The sequence below is a fragment of the Lissotriton helveticus genome, chromosome 1_1, assembly GCF_964261635.1.
Source record: "Lissotriton helveticus chromosome 1_1, aLisHel1.1, whole genome shotgun sequence".
NCBI classification, from domain to species: domain Eukaryota; kingdom Metazoa; phylum Chordata; class Amphibia; order Caudata; family Salamandridae; genus Lissotriton; species Lissotriton helveticus.
The window spans coordinates 1,723,722,395-1,723,746,406 of NC_136057.1; positions in this window are offsets into that span (position 1 = coordinate 1,723,722,395).

The window sequence follows — 24,012 nt, forward strand, 5'->3', positions numbered from 1 at the left end:
ATCACAGCGTACTCCTAAAAGTAATAAGTCTGTCACAGAAATCAGGCAAGCCCTTAACGAATGTGTCTATGATCCAGTTCCAGGCGAATATACTATGGTTTTATATTCCTTACGTGTAAGGAGAGTGACCGAGTATCTAGTCACCTTACCGAATATGAAAGAAGATCTAGACAGAATATATCGTTTCATCCGTACAGGGGAGGATCCAGAAAGTATTGGCGAGATTATGTCTCAAAGGAAAGCCGAGATTCAGCTCATGATATTAAAGTTCCTGATCAATTGTCTAATAAGAGAACAAGATTACCCGTCTAAAGATCCCGCCGAAATGAGAATCCTGACAAGGTGGAGTGATAATATAGCCGAGGGTAAGCACAAGACCGTCAGTGCCATGGAGAGTATGTACAAGAAAATTCGTAAAGAAATAATAAGGTTACACGACCAGCGTAAAGCAGCACAAGTAAGTGAGAAAGAAAGTATCTCTGATCCTGAAGAGGAAGACGAGAATCCCGCCAGAATAGCGTATGTAGGAAAATCTAGATTTCCAGATCGCCATTTACGTCTAGAACCCAAGTCTATTTTTCATCTAGCACCAGAACAAGGTTCTCTAGAACAAGTATTTCAAGCTACCGATCACATTCTGAAATCACGAGTCGGTTACAGTGAATTAAGTACCATGCATGAACAAGAACTAGCCCGATCAGCAGTCCGATGGATTACTGATTCTACCACTTTTCCAGACGAAATAGTGGCACAAATGTTTCTGAAACTGCCCCCAGCCGAGCAACGACTGGTGGGTATGTATATGATCCAGTACCTCATTACTCTGTATGAGGGTCAACATTCTGATCCAGGTCCGTTGCACGATATCCTGAACGAGTTACTCCAGTATAGATGGAGAGGTCTAGGTACCGATTTAATTAGTGTCATTCTAGAACAGCGCCACAAATATAGAACGTTCCTGAACCCGCATTTTGTTCATGTCTCACCCCCAGAAAGTAAATCGTTTTACATAGACAGACAGAATCCGTTACGAGAAGTCCACCCAGTCCAAGGGGCGGGTGGCGTAATGCAACGAGTGTTTGTATACACTCCAATTTCAAAGATGGAACTTCTTGAAATGAAGAAATTAATTCCCTGTCATGACAAAGATCCAGCAGGGTTCCATAGAGAATTAAAAGACATGCTCCGTATGGGAGAATACACTTACCCAGACATCATTAAAATGTTAAAGGTCCTGTTACCCGCAGGGGTGTATGAAAAGTTAAAGGAAAAAGAATGGGAGGTGGAAGAGAAAAAGATCGATTGGGCAGCTCTAGAAGCTGAAGACAAGGCACGAGTACCAGGTACCGGTCTTGGAGATAAATGTAAAGAATTACCAGAATTATTGATTCAAGTTTTACCCAGATTATTAACAACGAGAAAAGAAGACTGGGATGCAATCTCAGCCTGTAAACAGAAACAAGATGAAGATATTAGTGATTTTTATTCTAGATTTGAAAAATGTTTCAGTATTAACAGTGGTCTCAAGACAAGTAGTGAGTCATACCCTCATCTTTTTGTTACCAAATTAGTCGAGAATTCAAGTCCGCAAATTAAAAATCGAGTTTTGAAAGTTGAAAGCACCTGGCAAGCAAATACTCCGTCCCAGATGCTCCAGATGCTCCAGTACCACCAGAATAGAATCAGAGAGGAGCAAGAACACGAGAGAAAACGTATGAAAGACACGAAAATGAAAGTGCTAGTTGCACAATCTGTTCCTCAAGACAGTCAGAAGAGGGGTCCGAATCAAGCCAGTCATCCTGCAGCTCCCGTTAAAGGGAACTGCAATTATTGTAAACAGCCAGGTCATTTTATAAACGAGTGTGCAGTTCTGAAACATAATATAGCCACTGGTAAGACTAAAGAAAGACCACGTCCGCCTAGACAAGAACAAGTTTCACAGATTCCTCAGCCACAGAATGCACAACAGACAGTTACAGTACCGCAGCCTATTGCTGCAACACAGCATGTTACATCGCAGATGTATCAGTATGCACAGTCCGAGTATCCAGAGTACCAGTCATATTCATGAAACAGCCTAGAGAGGGAGGTAGGCTTGCCTCTCATCGAGATACCTGTAGATCAAGAAGGTCCTTATGTTCACAGTCAAGTATTAGGGAAAGACAGAAAGTTTTTGATCGATACAGGGGCAAGTAGGACCACAATTAGTCATGCCGAAGTTCCAGGGGCTCCGCTCTCAGGCTCAAGAAATGTTTCCCTTGGATTTTCAGGAAAACCAATAGTTAATGAGATATCTAAGCCAGTCACTCTAGAGGTAGGTCCATTGTCCCGTACTACTGATCTGTTACTTACTAAGTCATGTCCAGAAAATCTGTTAGGCATTAAGACACTGAAAGAGTTAGGTGCAGTTATTTGCTGTTCCCCAGAGGGAATACGTCTGTTCCTACGTGACTTTAAGGGTCACTATGTATTACGAGATTTTGATTCGAGATTGTCTAATGTTCCGCAGCACTTATGGGCGCAAGGTCCAACTGATGTAGGTTACATGCAAATCACACCCCATCGTGTGACTCTTAAGCCAGGTGTAGTGTTACCCCGAATCAGACAGTACAGATTGCCACCTGAGGCTGTAGCAGCCTTATCCAAAATTATTGACGAGCTCATGGCTCAAGGAGTAGTTGTAGAAACTGACTCCAATGTATGTAATTCTCCGATCATTCCAGTCATGAAACGTACTGATCCAAATGCACCCCCAGTATATCGATTAGTGATTGATTTACGAGAGCTTAATAAATGTATTATTCCTCAGTACCCAGTTGTTCCAGACATTTCTTCCCTGTTAACAGCCATTGATTCCGAAGCCACGTTTTTCACTGTCATAGACCTCAAGAATGCATTTTTCAGTGTTCCTATTCATCCAGACAGCCAGTTTCTTTTCGGATTTTGTTTAAATGGAAGGAGCTATATGTTTACACGCGCTCCTCAAGGTTTCACAGAAAGTCCTAGTATTTACAGTCAAGCACTCAAGAGACAACTAGACAATATTCACATGCCAACTGACACTGCCCTGCTCCAGTATGTCGATGATCTACTGATCACAGCCCGTTCTGAACGTGCTTGCGAGCGAGCATCCCTTACAGTTCTGTATTTCCTTGCCGAGATGGGGCACAAGGTGTCACCTTCGAAGCTTCAATTCTGTGTCCAGCAAGTGGTATACTTAGGACACTTGCTGTCCAAGAGGGGTAGGCAGTTGACACCAGACCGTATCCAGTTAATAGCGAGTCTTCCCCAGCCCAGAACCCAGAAGGAGGTACGTGCCTTTATCGGCCTTACTTCTTATTGTAGACAATGGATTCCCCAGTATGCATTTCTAGCCAAGCCACTGATACAGTTAACGACACAGGAGGCAGCCGTATCGACTGTCCTCCATTGGACATCTGAACATACACTTAGTTTTAACGAGTTAAAGAAAGCCCTATGTCAAGCTCCAGTTCTAGCTACACCGAACTACAGTAAGCCTTTTACACTTTTCGTTACTGAACGGGAAGGTACAGCATTATCTGTTCTCACACAAGATCAAGCAGGACAATACAAGCCCTGTGCTTATTTTTCGAGCACATTAGATCCAGTAGCCCAGGCGTTGCCTGCGTGCCTCAAGTCAGTTGCAGCCACAGCACTAGCTATCAGACAAAGTGATTCCATAGTTTTAGGACACTCCCTGACAGTACAAGTCCCACATTCAGTAGAAGTTCTTTTAAACCGAACACAAACTCAGCACTTGACAATTGCACGTTTAACAGGTTATGAATTGACACTGTTCCAGCCACACATAGAAATCAGACGCTGCAACGTTCTGAATCCTGCTACACTGTTACCATCAGTTAATCCAAATCCAGACCCACATGATTGTGTGGAAGTAGTTAATATTACGACTAAGCCAAGACAAGATCTGACAGACATTCCGTTACCAGATCCCGACCTGACACTTTATGTGGATGGTTCATGTATGAGAACTAGTACAGGAGAACTAGTCGCCGCGTATGCAGTGACTACTGACACTGAAGTTATTGAAACACACCGTATTGACACCCTGTCCGCTCAAGCAGCAGAGCTAGTCGCTCTGACACAAGCCTGTATACATGCCAAGAACCTGAAAGTTAATGTTTACACAGATTCACGTTACGCATTCGGAGTTGTACACGACTTCGGAGTGCTCTGGCAGGAGAGAGGTTTCATGACTTCTCATGGAACCAAGATTCAGCATGGTCTCCTTATTCAAGCCCTGTTAGATGCCATACATTTACCGACATCTATTGCTATCATGAAATGCAAAGCACATACGAAAGTTACTGACATTATTTCCCAAGGTAATGATCTAGCAGACCGCACAGCCAAGCTTACAGCACAGACTCCAGACATTCCAGTTAATCAGACACGTACTCCAGATCCGATTACATGCATGACAGTTAAGGACCCTACACAAGATGTCATAGATATCCAGTTACATGCTACTCCCGATGAAATCAAGAAATGGTCTGAACAAGGAGGGGTCCAGACAGATCAAGGATGGTTAACAAAGGGTAGAGCCACATGGTTTCTCCCCGATTCTATGGTTCAAGTCATTATCAATACCGCACATAGTCCAGCACATTTAGGAGAAAAAGCTATGTTAGACAGTATCCAGAACATTTGGTTCAACAAGCATTTACGAGCTGCAGCCAAGCAGAAAGTCCGTACCTGTATGATATGTTGTCAGTTTAATCCAGGTAAAAGTGTCCCGGTGGAACAAGGTGGTTTCCAGCCCCCTGACCACCCTTTTGAGGTCCTCCAGATGGATTATATTCAAATGGAGCGATGTCGAGGTTTCAAGTATGTCCTTGTAGTAGTATGCGCTTTGTCCAGGTGGACAGAAGCATATCCAGTCCCAGATTACACAGCCGCGACCACTGCCAAGCAGTTGGTTCGTGAATTTTTCCCTAGATATGGACTCCCTAGAGTCGTATATTCTGATAACGGTCAGCCATTCTCATCCGAACTAATGAAACACGTTTCCCTTTTGTTAGGGTACCAGTGGAAGTTCCATTGTGTACGCCATCCTGAAGCAGCCGGTCTCGTAGAGAGACATAATCAGACTCTGAAAATCCGTATTGCAAAAGTCTGTAAAGACAAAGGTGTGGACTGGTTAATAGCTCTGCCAGTCGCTTTGTTTTATATGCGCATGGTCGCACATTCCAGATCAGGTCTGTCCCCGTACGAGGTCGTATTCGGCCGCCCCCCTAACATGTGGGGTACTCCTAGACCCCGAAGTATTACCGATGTTTCATGTAATATGCTGACAGATTACCTAGCTTCCTTGATGTCTGCCCTCAACTCATGTCGTTCACAGGTTGCCGCCGCATTTCCAGACAATACCGAGGTGGCACCGCACGAGATCGTTCCAGGCTCCCTTGTGATGGTCCGGAATTTCGACAGATCAAGTCCGCTGGAACCACGTTGGAAGGAGCCACGTCAGGTCCTCTTGACCACCCGTACTGCCGTCAAGTTGGAAGGCAGGAAGGGGTGGGTCCATCTTTCTCATGTAAAACTTTTCAATGGATTGAAACCAGCCTCTAAAAACATTTCCAAGGATTTCCAGGATTCGAAAGATTGCCAGAACATTGTTTTAAAGGACTGTCCCGCACAAGACATTATTACAACCCCTCCCTTGTTAGAGAAAACTCCGCAACAGGAGTATAAGCTCAAATTAAGGTCTAGTAAAATAAGTCAGTCAGTTTGATTGTATAAGTCCTCCCCTAGGTGAAACGGTTAGACTGTTTCTGACATGTATAAAATAGACCCCCATAGTGAGAGAGTCAGTCGAAGTTCACTTCAATGTATCGTTTTTCTGAGTTTCATATTATTTCTCAGCATAATGATTTCCTGCACTAGTTACGCACTTTTCCTGTGTTTTCCAGTTCCTCATGTAAATATGTCTGCTAATGCTACAGTAGAGCACACGTTTAGTGATCTGCCTCCTCACGAATATTCTTACCGCCTCGCTATGCGCAACAACACATTTATCCGTATGTTACATTATTCACACCAGACCAGCAATGCCACAAATTGTTGGGTGTGTGGTCGACTCCCCCCTTTTCAGACACCGAAGGGAGTTCTGCCACTGTTTCCTTATCCATTCTCACATAATGGTTCGTGTGGAGCATGGTCCACGTTAACGTCATCCTCAACAGATATGTCTTTTCTTAACAGTACATGTTTTCCAGACAAGCAAGGTTTCCCCCACAGAACAGGTTTAGATCTAGAAAACGAAGTATATAATTTAGGTAATTATTCGTCGAATTTCATGGTCCTGAATGTTCAGTCTGATACTACTCCAGACTTACCTGCTATTTCAGTACTACCAGTCAAAGGCGAATTATGTGTCCGTAGTTATGGTTCTGTACACATAGGTCATAGTGAATGTACTACTGTTATCAAGTATAGTGACAGTGGGAAATCTATTTTCAAAGCTTCACGTCATTCTTATTTTATTTGTGGTCAAACTGCATATGTCCGTCTGCCCCTCGATTGGGAGGGAACCTGTTACATTGCTTTCCTACTGCCACCTGTTTTTCTAGCCCCATCTGATTATCACAGAAACACACATCTAGTACACATTAGACATAGAAGGGAGTCCCCAATTGTCGATTACACTGAAACTACTCTAGAACAGTATACAGATTTCAACAAAGGCTTCTTCTTCTTTGTAGGACCTGTCCAGAATAGTAAACTGATCCGTAGGTTAACAAGAACCCTTGAAGCTGTAGTTAATGAGACTGCTTCTGCTCTAGGTAACCTAACCGAAGAACAATCTGCTATGAGATTTGTCGTTTTGCAAAATCGTCTCGTCCTTGACGTCATACTGGCCGATAGGGGCGGGGCCTGTAGAGTCATCGGATCTAGTTGCTGCATTTTCATTCCAAATAACGCGCCGTCTGTTTATTCAGCTATAACCAGACTCCATAAAATTGCCCATCTGTTACATCAAGACCCAGGCACCTGGACATGGTCCGGTTGGTTCTGGAATATAATTTCCGCATGGGGATGGAAAGTCCTGTCCTTTCTAAGTATAGCAGTAGCGATCATATTTAGCTGCTGCCTCTGTATACAATGTGGCCCTGCGATTTGCAGCATGTGTGCTATCTCTTGTATTCCTAGTCCCAAGCCCCGTTCTAAATCCCGTTCCAAGACAATTCGAGACGAGCAAATGGTACTGTATGAAATGATAGATGGTTTCATGAAAATTGATGTTTCCTGATGGAAACGTAGTGACAAGGAGGGAATGTGGAAAAGTAAATTTTGCCATGTTCTGTGTCCCTACGCCTCATCCATCATATGTTATGTGTGCATGACCAATATGCATATGTTATTCCCCATGTCCGATTAATGACGCAATTACAGTTGTGTCCACCTCTGGTATGTCATTTTCCAGTCCTCGTGAATACTACGAATATCAGGCCTATGTAAAGTAATGTTGCCACGTTTCCCAGTGTGCACGTTATTCCATTATAAAGTCCCCGTTTCCAGGCCTCAAAAGGGCCCGGACATCAGATTCAGCTCCTGTCTCCTGAAAGCCTCGCTGAGGAGCAATACAGCCCCCACCTGTATCCTCGACCCTTCACTTACTTCCTGCCTCGCAGTGCCCGGTGCAGCTTGGCTCTGCCTCTGAGTCTGCCAAAAGTATGTTATAGTTCCAGCTATCAGTTCAGTCCTCCTCTTCTGCATTCCTAAGCTACTGAACTGCATCAATAGTTTCCGTCATTGTCTAGCCTACTCGGCTCCACGTTAGAGAAATACTGTATTTAATGGTCATTTAGTATTCTTCATCACGCACTACATGTAGAATAATGCATGGTCCAGTCTTAGAATCAAGTTAGCTTTTCCCCTCATGACTTCTAGTTTATATCAACATGTTCCCTAAACATTAGATACCAGATAGGGTTTAGGTACATGTCGCTCCGACCCTCCAGACTCTAGTCTCTGCTCCTAACACAGAGTTCGTAGCCCCCAGCTTCTCCTAGTAACACGTCATTGCCAGTTTTCGCGCACCATTAGGTTAGAGGTCCCGGCTCCTTAGGTAGCCCCCTCCTATGTTTCCGCCCATTCATGACATATTCTGTTACGTTTGCACCACATGTCTATGTATACGCCCAGTTACACCTCTTTTTACTGTTATCTTTCGCGACTGCTACGCGTCACGCCTTCTGCTCCACCCACTGCTACGCCTACTGCAATGTAATGCTATGTGTTCGCGCTATGTATATATGCCTGTGTTTTGTTATTGAATGTTAGCGCGCTCATCCCAGACCTAGCCCAGCAGCTGCTGGGCCTCTTTTCCCCTGCTGGGCCCCAGTTGTCCTGCTGGGCCCTGTCACCTCTGTTCTATGCAGGTTGTCCTGATCCTGTCCTTATGCTGTAATAAACCTGCAGAAACTCCTACTACCTCGAATCTTGACTCTTATTTTATTGAGCTATCTGTTATTCATTCATTCATCCAAAAATAGATCCGGTATTATTTATTTATATACCACAGTTATAATAATTTTAGAGTATGCACATTTATAACATGCCACTTGATTTATGTTGTATCATGATAAATATCACTGATACTTGGAGATGACAATGTGGACTACACAATGCCTCTTAATGGAAGATGTGGGAGAGGGGTATTTAAAATGAAAGTAATGATGGACTAATACTGTTTACTGTGACCAATACTAGTGTGGTTGAAACACGTTGGTGGAGTGAGTTGGCTTTTAATAAATTATTGGAAATACCCTGGTGAGTGAAGCGTTATTATCTTTTTATTGGAGAATATGGATTCAGGGGTAGTCCACCCCTGACACATGCACCAGCTGTGCAAAGTGCGCTCTTAGTTTTGGACTGTCTCTGAGCAGATCTTATTTGACAAAAGACACTGAAATGCCCACTGGAGGGCTATGAGTTATGGATTTGATTTTATATTGCAGTGCACACCTACTAAAGAAAATAAAAAAACTGTTAGCACTACGAGTCCGAGCATGCTCTGTAAAGTTGAAAGCTAACTTGGGAGGCCCACTAGAGGGCAAAACTGCTAATTATCATTCTAATAGGAGGTGCTGCAGGAGTGTTTGTGAAAAGATGTGTTTCTGCCTGTCACCACGGATCAAGGAAGTTCTGAAACGCATTAAGCTAAAGAAATGAACCTTAGTTCCAAATGTCATTTTTTAGCTTCACTACACACATTACCAGCCTAGGAATGTGTCTTCAAACTTGTGGACAATGTTGATTTGGAGGTTTAAAGCAGCAGTCCTGTTGTGATGATAGCACCATCCCTGCAACTGAAAGGTGGATCTACATTGACTCTGTATTGTTGGTAGTCAAGCTGCCGAATGGCGGGGGAGAAAATTTTATTCGACAGAGGACACTTAAATGTCTAGGACTATGAATTGTGGAAATGATTTTATATGGCAGTGCAAATATACTAAAGGAAATAAAAAAACTGCTAGCACCACTAATGGCAGCATGCTCCGTAAAGTTGAAGGCTCACTTCGGAGGCTCACTAGAGGCCAATACTGCTAATTATCATGCTAATAGGAGGTGCTGCAGGAGTGCTTGTGAAAAGCTGTGTTTCTGCTTGTGACCAAGAACCAAGGAAGGTTTAAAACGCATTAGGCTAAGGAAAGGAACCTCATTGCCAAATTTCGTCTTTTAGCCTCACTACACACATTACCTGCCTGGGAGTCCATCTTCAAACTTGTGGACAAACTTGGTTTGGATGTTTGAAGCGGCAGCCCTGTTGTGAAGACAGCACCACCACTGCAACTGAAAGGTGGGTCTGCATTGACTCTGAATTGGTTGTAGTCAAACTACAGAAGGGCAGGGCGGCGGGTTATATTCAATAAATGACATTGAAATGCCAACTGAAGGGCTATGAATTATGGAAATGATTGTATATGACAGTACATACCTACTAAAGGAAATAAAATAAACTGCAGGCAGTAGGATTCCCAGCATGCTTTGTAAAGTTGAGAGCTCACTTGGGAGTCCCACTAGAAGACACTACTGCTAATTATCATGCTAATAAGAGGTGCTACAGGAGTGTTTGTGCAAAGCTGTATTTCTGCCTGTGAACAAGGCCCACGGAAGGTCTGAAACGCGTTAGGCTAAAGAAAGGAACCTCAGTGCCAAATGTCGCATTTTAGCCTCAGTACACATATCACTTGCCTGGGAGTGCATCTTCAAACATGTGGACAAACTTGGTTTGGATGTTTAAAGCAGCAGTCCTGTCATGAAGACAGCACCACCACTGCAACTAATTGTAGTCAAGCTGTGGAACGGCTGGGGTAGCAGATTTTATTCAACAAATGACACTGAAATGGTGAACAACGTTTACAACGAAACTTTTACAACGCACTACCATTACAACGCAGGCATTACCACGTATACCATTACAACGCATTGCGCTGGGGGGCGCTCTAGGATTGGGAATAAGTTTAATTTTCTATCCAACACCTTCCCTAGTGTCCACGGGGACTGGAGTTGGAATAGAAAATTATACTTACCACTATCCAGCACCTCTAAGCGCTATGCGTTGTAAAGGTTTGCGATGTAAAAACCGCGTTGTAAAGGTATGAGTGGTAAAAGTATGCGTTGTAACGTCATACATCCCACTGAAATGCCCACTGGAGGGCTATGAGTTATGGAAATGATTTTATATGGCAGTGCAAACCTAATAAAGCAAATAAAAAACTGCCACTAGTACGAATCCTAGCATGCTCTGTAAAGTTGAAAGCTCATTTTGGAGGCTCACTAGAGGGCAATACTGCTAATCATCATGCTAATAGGAGGTGCTGCAGGAGTGTTTGTGAAAAGATGTGTTTCTGCCGATGACCAAGGAAGCTCTGACAGGTGTTAGGCTGAAGAAAGGAGCCTTGGTGCCAAATGTCGTTTTTAAGAATCACTACGCACATTACCTGCCTGGGAGTGCATCTTCAAACTTGTGGAAAACTTGGTTTGGATATTTAAAGCGACTGTTCTGTCGTGAATACAGCACCACCACTGCAACTGAAAGGTGGCTCTGCAGTGACTCTGAATGGTTTGCAGTCAAGCTGCGGAATGGCAGGAGAACAGATTATGTTCGACAAATGACACTGAAAGGCCCAATGGAGGGCTGAATTATGGAAATTATTTTATATGGCAGTACACACCGACTAAAGGAAATTAAAAAACTGTTAGCACTGCAAATCCGAGTATGCTCTGTAAAGTTGAAAGCTCACTTGGGAGGCCCACTAGCGTGCAATACTGCTAATTATCATGCTTAAAGGAGGTGCTGCAGAAGTGTTTGTGCAAAGCTGTATTTGTTGCTGTGAGAACGGGCCAAGGAAGGTCTGATATCCGTTAGGCTAAAGGAAGGAATCTCAGTGCCAAATGTCGGTTTTTAGCCTTACTACACACATTACTTGCCTGGGAGTGCGTCTTCAGACTTGTGGACAAACTTGGTTTGGATGTTTAAAGCAGCAGTCCTGTCATGATTACAGCAGCACCACTGCAACTGAAAGATGGGTCTGCATTGACTCTGAGTTAATTGTAATTAAGTTGTGGAACGGCAGGGGAGCAGATTATATTAGGCAAATGACACTGAAATGCTCAATGGAAGACTATGAATTATGCAAATGATTTAATATGGCACTAAAAATCCCAGCATGCTCTGTAAAGTTGAAAGCTCACTTGGGAGGCCCACTAGAGGGCACTACTGCTAATGGTCATGCTAATAGAAGGTGCTGCACAAGTGTTTTTGCGAAGCTGTGTTTCTGCCTGTGGCCAGTCTGAAACATGTTAGGCTCAATAAAGGAACCTCAGTGCCAAACGTCGTTTTTTAGCCGCACTACACACATTACCTGCCTGGGAGTGCATCTTCAAACTTATGGACAAACTTGGTTTGGATGGCTAAAGTGGCAGTTCTGTCACGAAGACAGCACCACCACTGCAACTGAAAGGTGGGTCTGCATTGACTCTGAATTGTTTGTAGTCAAGCTGCGGAACTACATGGGGAACAGATTTTATTGGACAAATGACATTGACATGCCCAATGGAGAGATATGAATTATGGAATTTTTTTTATATTGTAGTGCACACCTACTAAAGGAAATAAAATAAACAGCTAGTACTATGACTCACAGCATGCTCTGTAACGTTGAAAGCTCACTTGGGAGGCCCACTAGAGGGCAATATTGCTAATTATCATGCTAAATGGAGGTGCTGCAAAAGAGTTTGTGCAAAGCTGAATTTCTGCCTGTGACCTAGGACCTAGGAAGGTCTGAAACACTGAAATGCTCACTGGAAAGCTATGAATTAGGCAAATGATTTAATATGGCAGTGCACAACTACTGCTTGGGAATGTGTCTTCAAACTTGTGGACAATGTTGATTTGGAGGTTTAAAGCAGCAGGCCTGTTGTGATGATAGTACCACCACTGCAACTGAAAGGTGGGTCTGCATTGACTATGAAATGTTTGTAGTCAAGCTGCGGAAAGGAGGGGAGCAGATTTTATTCGACAGAGGACACTTACATGTCCACTGGGGGGCTATGAATTGTGGAAATGATTTTATATGGCAGTGCACGCCTACTAAAGGAAATTAAAAAAAACTGCAGGTAGTACGATTCCCAGCATGCTTTGTAAATTTGAAAGCTCACTTGGGAGGCCCACTAGAGGGCACTACTGCTAATTATCATGCTAATAAGTGGTGCTGCAGGAGTGTTTGTGCAAAGTTGTATTTCTGCCTGTGAACAAGACCCATGAAAGGTCTGAAACGCGTTAGGCTAAAGAAAGGAACCTAGTGCAAACGTTGTTTTTTAGCCTCACTACACATATCACCTGCCTGGGAGTGCATCTTCAAACTTGTGGACAAACTTGGTTTGGATGTTCAAAGCAGCAGTCCTGTCATGAAGACAGCACCACCACTGCAACTGAAAGGTGGGTCTGCATTGACTCTGAATTAATTGTAATCAAGCTGTGGAACGGTAGGGGTAGCAGATTTTATTCAACAAATGACACCCAAATGCCCACTGGAGGGCTATGAATTATGGAAATGATTTCATATGGCAGTGCACACCTACTAAAGGAAATTAAAAAACTGTGAGCAGTATGAATCCCAGCATGCTCTGTAAAGTTGAAAGCTCATTTTGGAGGCTCACTAGAGGACAATACTGCTAATTATCATGCTAATAGGAGGTGCTGCAGGAGTGTTTGTGAAAAGCTGTGTTTCTGCTTGTGACCAAGGAAGGTCTGACAGGTGTTAGGCTGAAGAAAGGAGCCTTGGTGCCATATGTCGTTTTTTAGAATCACTACGCACATTACCTGCCTGGGAGTGCATCTTCAAACTTGTGGAAAACTTGGTTTGGATATTTAAAGCGACTGTTCTGTCGTGAATACAGCACCACCACTGCAACTGAAAGGTGGCTCTGCATTGACTCAGAATGGTTTGCAGTCAAGCTGCGGAATGGCAGGGAGAGCAGATTTTATTAGACAAATGACACTGAAATGCCCAATGGAGGGCTGAATTGTGGAAAATATTTTATTTTACAGTACACACCTACTAAAGGAAATGAAAAAACTGTTAGCACTGCAAATCCCAGTATGCTCTGTATAGTTGAAAGCTCACTTGGGAGGCCCACTAGAGGGCAATACTGCTAATTATCATTTTTGTAGGAGGTGCTGCAGGTGTGTTTGTGCAAAGCTGTTTTTCTTGCTGTGAGATCGGGCCAAAGAAGGTTTGATATCCGTTACGCTAAAGAAAGGAATCTCAGTGCCAAATGTCGGTTTTTAGCATCACTACACACATTACTTGCCCGGGAGTGCGTCTTCAGACTTGTGGGCAAACTTGGTTTGGATGTTTAAAACAGCAGTCCTGTCATGATTACAGCACCACCACTGCAACTGAAGGGTGGGTCTGCATTGACTCTGAATTGTTTGTAGTCAAGCTGCGGAACTACAGGGGGAGCAGATTTTATTCGACAAATGACACTGACTTGACCAATGGAGGGCTATGAATTATGCAAATGATTTAATATGGCACTACAAATCCCAGCATGCTCTGCAAAGTTGAAAGCTCACTTGGAAGGCCCACTAGAGGGCACTACTGCTAATGATCAATTATCATGCTAATTTCTATGCAAACTGTCTGAATTAAGTTGGAGTGAAGAATATTTACTCATTACTCTGGACATTTGTTCTCTATACACATCCATTAGACACATTGATGGACTGAAAGCTGCAGAATTCTATCTGAACAAACGCCCCCTACACAATGTACATCACAACAAAGTGATCATGGGGATGTTACGAATGTGTTTAGAACAAAATTTCTTTACATTCAATGGTCAGGCTTAACAATAACTAAGGGGTGTTGCTATGGGGTCCTGCTTCTCCCCCAGCTTCGCGTGTCTACACATGGGGCTGTGGGAGGAGCGGGTCCTCATGGGTCAACACAGGGAGATTGTGGAACAACATGTAATAATGTATCTACGATATATAGACGATCTCTTTTTTGTTTGGAGAGGCTCTGAAGAGAGCGCTATGAACTTTATTGAACAATTGAATGTGAATGATATGAATCTGCAGCTTACTTCTAACATCAGCAAGAATACTGTCAATTTTCTGGATGTGGAAGTGTACATTAACGGAAACTGTATAGAAACCAGATTACACAGGAAAAGTACTGCGGGTAACACGCTATTACATGCATTCAGTCATCACCCCCGCCATCTCATCCACAGCATCCCCTATGGGGAGATGTTGCGGTTGAAGCGCATCTGCAGTACTGAAACTGAATGTGCGCATGCCCAAGATCTATGTAAGAAGAGATTCTTGGCGAGGGGGTATAGCAACAAAATGATTGAGGATGCTATAACAAAAACTGCCAAACTTACACGAAATCAAGCACTGGAGTCTTCCCAAAAATCTATGATGACTAATAGGGTAGAGGAACAAGTGCAATGCAGGGCAATAGTGACCTACAGCCAACAACATGCAGACATCCGTAAAATTTTCACTAAAAATTGGAACTTAGTGCAGGGGGATCCAATCATTGGCAACCTGGTTAAGGGTAGGCCAGATATAACTTTTCGAAAATCTCCCTCAATGGCTAATGCGTTAGTCAGTAACAACATGGACACCCCCAAAAAATGGTGGGATCACATCACTGGTTTCAAGAAATGCCAAACATGCAAGGCATGTAAACATGGCATTAACAAAACCCACTATAGTAGCCCATTCCAGGATAAACCCATTATGATCAGCAAGCAACTAGGGTGCAAAACTGAATTTGTGGTATACGTACTGCAGTGCCCATGTGGACTGCAGTATGTGGGAAGTACTCGACTTCCCGCCCATAGACGCATTCTGCAGCATTTACGGGCTATCACAGGGAAGGATCAGTCATACCCAGTTGCGAGACATTTCGAAAGCTGCCATAAAAGTGACCCGGGCTTGCTACAGTACTATCTAATAGACTCTATCTTACCACTGAGAAGGGGAGGAGACAGAGACGGGAAACTCCGTCTTCTGGAAACCCGTTATATTTTAGAGCTCAATAGTAAGCAGCCTGGGGGACTCAATATCAGTGAGGACCTTTATACTTGCCTTTAACCATCAGAAATGTTCATGAATGATAGTAGTAACTAATCAAATAAATTAAAACACAAGTAAGGAAAAAAATGAACAACACAAAATAGAAATGATGCCTTCAAGGCCTGATGGAACAGATTGGGCAGTTTGTAACAATAGGTTTTAATATATAAAGAAATTCTGTTACATTATGTAATGTTTATCACTTGCACTTTAAATTTTGTACTGTATTTTTCCCTCATGGGGAGGCATTTTGGCAGAAAGTAACCGCAATGAGATTGGTAGGCTGGTACACAACTTCTGAATAACCCATTGGGGTGTCATTGGAATTCAGATATCTAACAGACATTTTTGGGAATCACATAGGCTACAATAGGATTGTCAGGAATGTGCATGTAGTTGGGAATTATAATCTTTTTTATGTGTAAATATATTAATTGTTGTTTTTTTTTTAAATAATAGAAATGACATTTTTCACTTTACAATGAGGGTACTTAAATATTGAAGCCACATGGAGTATTTATATTCCTTTTCCCCTTCATGCTATTATATTTTCAGACACAATATGTTTTTTTTTCCCCAGTATTTAAAGGACACCATGTCCTATATTACTAAAACAATGTCTATCAGATTTCGCATTTTTTTTAAACTGTATCAGTTTGCTATTGGTTACCTGCACTATAAATGCCGTTTTCTATCTCCTTGACATGACATGTGATCAAGCCTCGGCTGAGGTGAAACGCGTCATGGCGACTTGTGGGCTTATGACTATGCACGAATAAAGGCACTGAAAAGATCAGCACGGAGTTGGTGGTTCTATTCAACTTTTCGTCTTTCCTTGGCTCGCCTGGGTTTTTCGAACTTTTGGGATATATATATATATATATATATATATATATATATATATATATATATATATATATATATATATGTGTGTGTGTGTGTGTGTGTGTGTATGTGTATGTATATTTATCTACATATATTCTCCACCAAAAAGATAATAACGCTGCACTCGCCAAGGAATTTCCAATTATTTATTGAATTAAATCCATCGCAAGACACATGAAGTGGATCCCCCCCGAAGCCAGAAGGACCCTCACCCAGACACTCATAACAAGCAGACTGGACTATGGAAACGGCCTCTACGCTGGAATCAACAAATCCCTGCTAGACAAACTCCAGACCATCCATAACGCTGCGGCGATACTCGTCCATGGCATCCCACAACATGAACACATCACCCAACACCTGCAGGTCCTCTACTGACTCCTCGCCGAGAAGAGAGTAACCTTCAAACTACTCACCCATGCCTACAAATCCCTCCACACACCGGACCCAAATACCTCAACAAATGAGTCACCTTCTAGGTACCCAAAAGAAACCTCCACTCCGCCGACCCCACCCTAGCAGATACCCCATGCATCCATAGAACCAGAGCGGGTGGAAGAGCCTTCTCCTACATCGCGGCTCAGACCTGGAACGAGCTTCCGGTCAACATCAGACACTCTCCTACCCTGCACACCTTCAGGAAGAGCCTCAAGACCTGGGTTTTTGGCTGACTCGAAGCTGCACCGCCCCCGCAGCCCAGTGCCTTGAGACCCTTCATGGGTGAGTAGCGCACTTTAAAATTCCCTGATTAATTGAAAATCAACTCACTCCACCTACATGTTTCAACCACACTGGTCTTAATCACAGTAAATAGTTTTAGTCCATCATTACTTTCATTTTAAATATCTCTCTCCCACTTCTTTCATTAAGAGACATTGTGGGAATGGTAGTCCACATTGTCATCTCCAAGTAACAGTGATATTTATCACGATACAGCAATCACCGGTGACTCGATATTTGTAGTCTATTTGATTGAGTGCTTTTGTTGTGAAAGATATATAGGTAGCACAACATGCCCACTGAAATAATGAATGTTAGAGCATATAAGAGCCACACAAAATAAAGACACTAACAGGGCAAATGCGAAACATATGATGAAACATGAAGGGAAGACCTGGCTAAATATGACATACTCAGGAATAGCCACTATCCCAAGAAATTAAAGAGGCGGTAACAGAACTCTTAAACTGCGATGACTGGAGTCACGACTTATTATTAGGTTCTAGACGAAGATCCTATCAGGCCTGAAGAAATGTACATTCATTTATAATGGAACTTTCAACATACTTGAAATTCTATTGGCAAAATAACATGATTTAGATCAATGTCTAATTTTGACACAAAATTATGATAAGATATGAACACCGTTTTGGGGAGCTTGTATTGTAAGGTTGGATATACAATCAAAATAGGAATGCATACTATAGTCAGGAGCATATGATATGAATGTTATTTCCAAACATTAATTGGTGTACTAAGCTGAAACTTCAGGAAGGAGTTGGCACTCAGTTTCACCCTACTTTCTAAAAACTCACAAGAAATCTCCATGAAATAATAACACGTGAGAAGCTATAAGGGTAAAATACCAGTTTCAAAATATCATTATGTGAATTTGATTATACATAGATATATCATGACAACATATTAATTACATGTACCTTAGTATGTTATAATAATTTTAGAGTATGCACATTTATAACATGCCACTTGATTTATGTTGTATCATGATAAATATCACTGATACTTGGAGATGACAATGTGGACTACACAATGCCTCTTAATGGAAGATGTGGGAGAGGGGTATTTAAAATGAAAGTAATGATGGACTAATACTGTTTACTGTGACCAATACTAGTGTGGTTGAAACACGTTGGTGGAGTGAGTTGGCTTTTAATAAATTATTGGAAATACCCTGGTGAGTGAAGCGTTATTATCTTTTTATTGGAGAATATGGATTCAGGGGTAGTCCACCCCTGACACATGCACCAGCTGTGCAAAGTGCGCTCTTAGTTTTGGACTGTCTCTGAGCAGATCTTATTTGACAAAAGACACTGAAATGCCCACTGGAGGGCTATGAGTTATGGATTTGATTTTATATTGCAGTGCACACCTACTAAAGAAAATAAAAAAACTGTTAGCACTACGAGTCCGAGCATGCTCTGTAAAGTTGAAAGCTAACTTGGGAGGCCCACTAGAGGGCAAAACTGCTAATTATCATTCTAATAGGAGGTGCTGCAGGAGTGTTTGTGAAAAGATGTGTTTCTGCCTGTCACCACGGATCAAGGAAGTTCTGAAACGCATTAAGCTAAAGAAATGAACCTTAGTTCCAAATGTCATTTTTTAGCTTCACTACACACATTACCAGCCTAGGAATGTGTCTTCAAACTTGTGGACAATGTTGATTTGGAGGTTTAAAGCAGCAGTCCTGTTGTGATGATAGCACCATCCCTGCAACTGAAAGGTGGATCTACATTGACTCTGTATTGTTGGTAGTCAAGCTGCCGAATGGCGGGGGAGAAAATTTTATTCGACAGAGGACACTTAAATGTCTAGGACTATGAATTGTGGAAATGATTTTATATGGCAGTGCAAATATACTAAAGGAAATAAAAAAACTGCTAGCACCACTAATGGCAGCATGCTCCGTAAAGTTGAAGGCTCACTTCGGAGGCTCACTAGAGGCCAATACTGCTAATTATCATGCTAATAGGAGGTGCTGCAGGAGTGCTTGTGAAAAGCTGTGTTTCTGCTTGTGACCAAGAACCAAGGAAGGTTTAAAACGCATTAGGCTAAGGAAAGGAACCTCATTGCCAAATTTCGTCTTTTAGCCTCACTACACACATTACCTGCCTGGGAGTCCATCTTCAAACTTGTGGACAAACTTGGTTTGGATGTTTGAAGCGGCAGCCCTGTTGTGAAGACAGCACCACCACTGCAACTGAAAGGTGGGTCTGCATTGACTCTGAATTGGTTGTAGTCAAACTACAGAAGGGCAGGGCGGCGGGTTATATTCAATAAATGACATTGAAATGCCAACTGAAGGGCTATGAATTATGGAAATGATTGTATATGACAGTACATACCTACTAAAGGAAATAAAATAAACTGCAGGCAGTAGGATTCCCAGCATGCTTTGTAAAGTTGAGAGCTCACTTGGGAGTCCCACTAGAAGACACTACTGCTAATTATCATGCTAATAAGAGGTGCTACAGGAGTGTTTGTGCAAAGCTGTATTTCTGCCTGTGAACAAGGTACACGGAAGGTCTGAAACGCGTTAGGCTAAAGAAAGGAACCTCAGTGCCAAATGTCGCATTTTAGCCTCAGTACACATATCACTTGCCTGGGAGTGCATCTTCAAACATGTGGACAAACTTGGTTTGGATGTTTAAAGCAGCAGTCCTGTCATGAAGACAGCACCACCACTGCAACTAATTGTAGTCAAGCTGTGGAACGGCTGGGGTAGCAGATTTTATTCAACAAATGACACTGAAATGGTGAACAACGTTTACAACGAAACTTTTACAACGCACTACCATTACAACGCAGGCATTACCACGTATACCATTACAACGCATTGCGCTGGGGGGCGCTCTAGGATTGGGAATAAGTTTAATTTTCTATCCAACACCTTCCCTAGTGTCCACGGGGACTGGAGTTGGAATAGAAAATTATACTTACCACTATCCAGCACCTCTAAGCGCTATGCGTTGTAAAGGTTTGCGATGTAAAAACCGCGTTGTAAAGGTATGAGTGGTAAAAGTATGCGTTGTAACGTCATACATCCCACTGAAATGCCCACTGGAGGGCTATGAGTTATGGAAATTATTTTATATGGCAGTGCAAACCTAATAAAGCAAATAAAAAACTGCGACTAGTACGAATCCTAGCATGCTCTGTAAAGTTGAAAGCTCATTTTGGAGGCTCACTAGAGGGCAATACTGCTAATCATCATGCTAATAGGAGGTGCTGCAGGAGTGTTTGTGAAAAGATGTGTTTCTGCCGATGACCAAGGAAGCTCTGACAGGTGTTAGGCTGAAGAAAGGAGCCTTGGTGCCAAATGTCGTTTTTAAGAATCACTACGCACATTACCTGCCTGGGAGTGCATCTTCAAACTTGTGGAAAACTTGGTTTGGATATTTAAAGCGACTGTTCTGTCGTGAATACAGCACCACCACTGCAACTGAAAGGTGGCTCTGCATTGACTCTGAATGGTTTGCAGTCAAGCTGCGGAATGGCAGGAGAACAGATTATGTTCGACAAATGACACTGAAAGGCCCAATGGAGGGCTGAATTATGGAAATTATTTTATATGGCAGTACACACCGACTAAAGGAAATTAAAAAACTGTTAGCACTGCAAATCCGAGTATGCTCTGTAAAGTTTAAAGCTCACTTGGGAGGCCCACTAGCGTGCAATACTGCTAATTATCATGCTTAAAGGAGGTGCTGCAGAAGTGTTTGTGCAAAGCTGTATTTGTTGCTGTGAGAACGGGCCAAGGAAGGTCTGATATCCGTTAGGCTAAAGGAAGGAATCTCAGTGCCAAATGTCGGTTTTTAGCCTTACTACACACATTACTTGCCTGGGAGTGCGTCTTCAGACTTGTGGACAAACTTGGTTTGGATGTTTAAAGCAGCAGTCCTGTCATGATTACAGCAGCACCACTGCAACTGAAAGATGGGTCTGCATTGACTCTGAGTTAATTGTAATTAAGTTGTGGAACGGCAGGGGAGCAGATTATATTAGGCAAATGACACTGAAATGCTCAATGGAAGACTATGAATTATGCAAATGATTTAATATGGCACTAAAAATCCCAGCATGCTCTGTAAAGTTGAAAGCTCACTTGGGAGGCCCACTAGAGGGCACTACTGCTAATGGTCATGCTAATAGAAGGTGCTGCACAAGTGTTTTTGCGAAGCTGTGTTTCTGCCTGTGGCCAGTCTGAAACATGTTAGGCTCAATAAAGGAACCTCAGTGCCAAACGTCGTTTTTTAGCCGCACTACACACATTACCTGCCTGGGAGTGCATCTTCAAACTTATGGACAAACTTGGTTTGGATGGCTAAAGTGGCAGTTCTGTCACGAAGACAGCACCACCACTGCAACTGAAAGGTGGGTCTGCATTGACTCTGAATTGTTTGTAGTCAAGCTGCGGAACTACATGGGGAACAGATTTTATTGGACAAATGACATTGACATGCCCAATGGAGAGATATGAATTATGGAATTTTTTTTATATTGTAGTGCACACCTACTAAAGGAAATAAAATAAACAGCTAGTACTATGACTCACAGCATGCTCTGTAACGTTGAAAGCTCACTTGGGAGGCCCACTAGAGGGCAATATTGCTAATTATCATGCTAAATGGAGGTGCTGCAAAAGTGTTTGTGCAAAGCTGAATTTCTGCCTGTGACCTAGGACCTAGGAAGGTCTGAAACACTGAAATGCTCACTGGAAAGCTATGAATTAGGCAAATGATTTAATATGGCAGTGCACAACTACTGCTTGGGAATGTGTCTTCAAACTTGTGGACAATGTTGATTTGGAGGTTTAAAGCAGCAGGCCTGTTGTGATGATAGTACCACCACTGCAACTGAAAGGTGGGTCTGCATTGACTATGAAATGTTTGTAGTCAAGCTGCGGAAAGGAGGGGAGCAGATTTTATTCGACAGAGGACACTTACATGTCCACTGGGGGGCTATGAATTGTGGAAATGATTTTATATGGCAGTGCACGCCTACTAAAGGAAATTAAAAAAAACTGCAGGTAGTACGATTCCCAGCATGCTTTGTAAATTTGAAAGCTCACTTGGGAGGCCCACTAGAGGGCACTACTGCTAATTATCATGCTAATAAGTGGTGCTGCAGGAGTGTTTGTGCAAAGTTGTATTTCTGCCTGTGAACAAGACCCATGAAAGGTCTGAAACGCGTTAGGCTAAAGAAAGGAACCTAGTGCAAACGTTGTTTTTTAGCCTCACTACACATATCACCTGCCTGGGAGTGCATCTTCAAACTTGTGGACAAACTTGGTTTGGATGTTCAAAGCAGCAGTCCTGTCATGAAGACAGCACCACCACTGCAACTGAAAGGTGGGTCTGCATTGACTCTGAATTAATTGTAATCAAGCTGTGGAACGGTAGGGGTAGCAGATTTTATTCAACAAATGACACCCAAATGCCCACTGGAGGGCTATGAATTATGGAAATGATTTCATATGGCAGTGCACACCTACTAAAGGAAATTAAAAATCTGTGAGCAGTATGAATCCCAGCATGCTCTGTAAAGTTGAAAGCTCATTTTGGAGGCTCACTAGAGGACAATACTGCTAATTATCATGCTAATAGGAGGTGCTGCAGGAGTGTTTGTGAAAAGCTGTGTTTCTGCTTGTGACCAAGGAAGGTCTGACAGGTGTTAGGCTGAAGAAAGGAGCCTTGGTGCCATATGTCGTTTTTTAGAATCACTACGCACATTACCTGCCTGGGAGTGCATCTTCAAACTTGTGGAAAACTTGGTTTGGATATTTAAAGCGACTCTTCTGTCGTGAATACAGCACCACCACTGCAACTGAAAGGTGGCTCTGCATTGACTCAGAATGGTTTGCAGTCAAGCTGCGGAATGGCAGGGAGAGCAGATTTTATTAGACAAATGACACTGAAATGCCCAATGGAGGGCTGAATTGTGGAAAATATTTTATTTTACAGTACACACCTACTAAAGGAAATGAAAAAACTGTTAGCACTGCAAATCCCAGTATGCTCTGTATAGTTGAAAGCTCACTTGGGAGGCCCACTAGAGGGCAATACTGCTAATTATCATTTTTGTAGGAGGTGCTGCAGGTGTGTTTGTGCAAAGCTGTTTTTCTTGCTGTGAGATCGGGCCAAAGAAGGTTTGATATCCGTTAGGCTAAAGAAAGGAATCTCAGTGCCAAATGTCGGTTTTTAGCATCACTACACACATTACTTGCCCGGGAGTGCGTCTTCAGACTTGTGGGCAAACTTGGTTTGGATGTTTAAAACAGCAGTCCTGTCATGATTACAGCACCACCACTGCAACTGAAGGGTGGGTCTGCATTGACTCTGAATTGTTTGTAGTCAAGCTGCGGAACTACAGGGGGAGCAGATTTTATTCGACAAATGACACTGACTTGACCAATGGAGGGCTATGAATTATGCAAATGATTTAATATGGCACTACAAATCCCAGCATGCTCTGCAAAGTTGAAAGCTCACTTGGAAGGCCCACTAGAGGGCACTACTGCTAATGATCAATTATCATGCTAATAGAAGGTGCTGCACGAGTGTTTTTGCGAAGCTGTGTTTCTGCCTGTGGCCAGTCTGAAACATGTTAGACTCAATAGAGGAACCTCAGTGCCAAATGTCTTTTTTTAGCCTCACTACACACATTACCTGCCTGGGAGTGCATCTTCAAACTTATGAACAAACTTGGTTTTGGTGGCTAAAGTGGCAGTCCTGTCGCGAAGA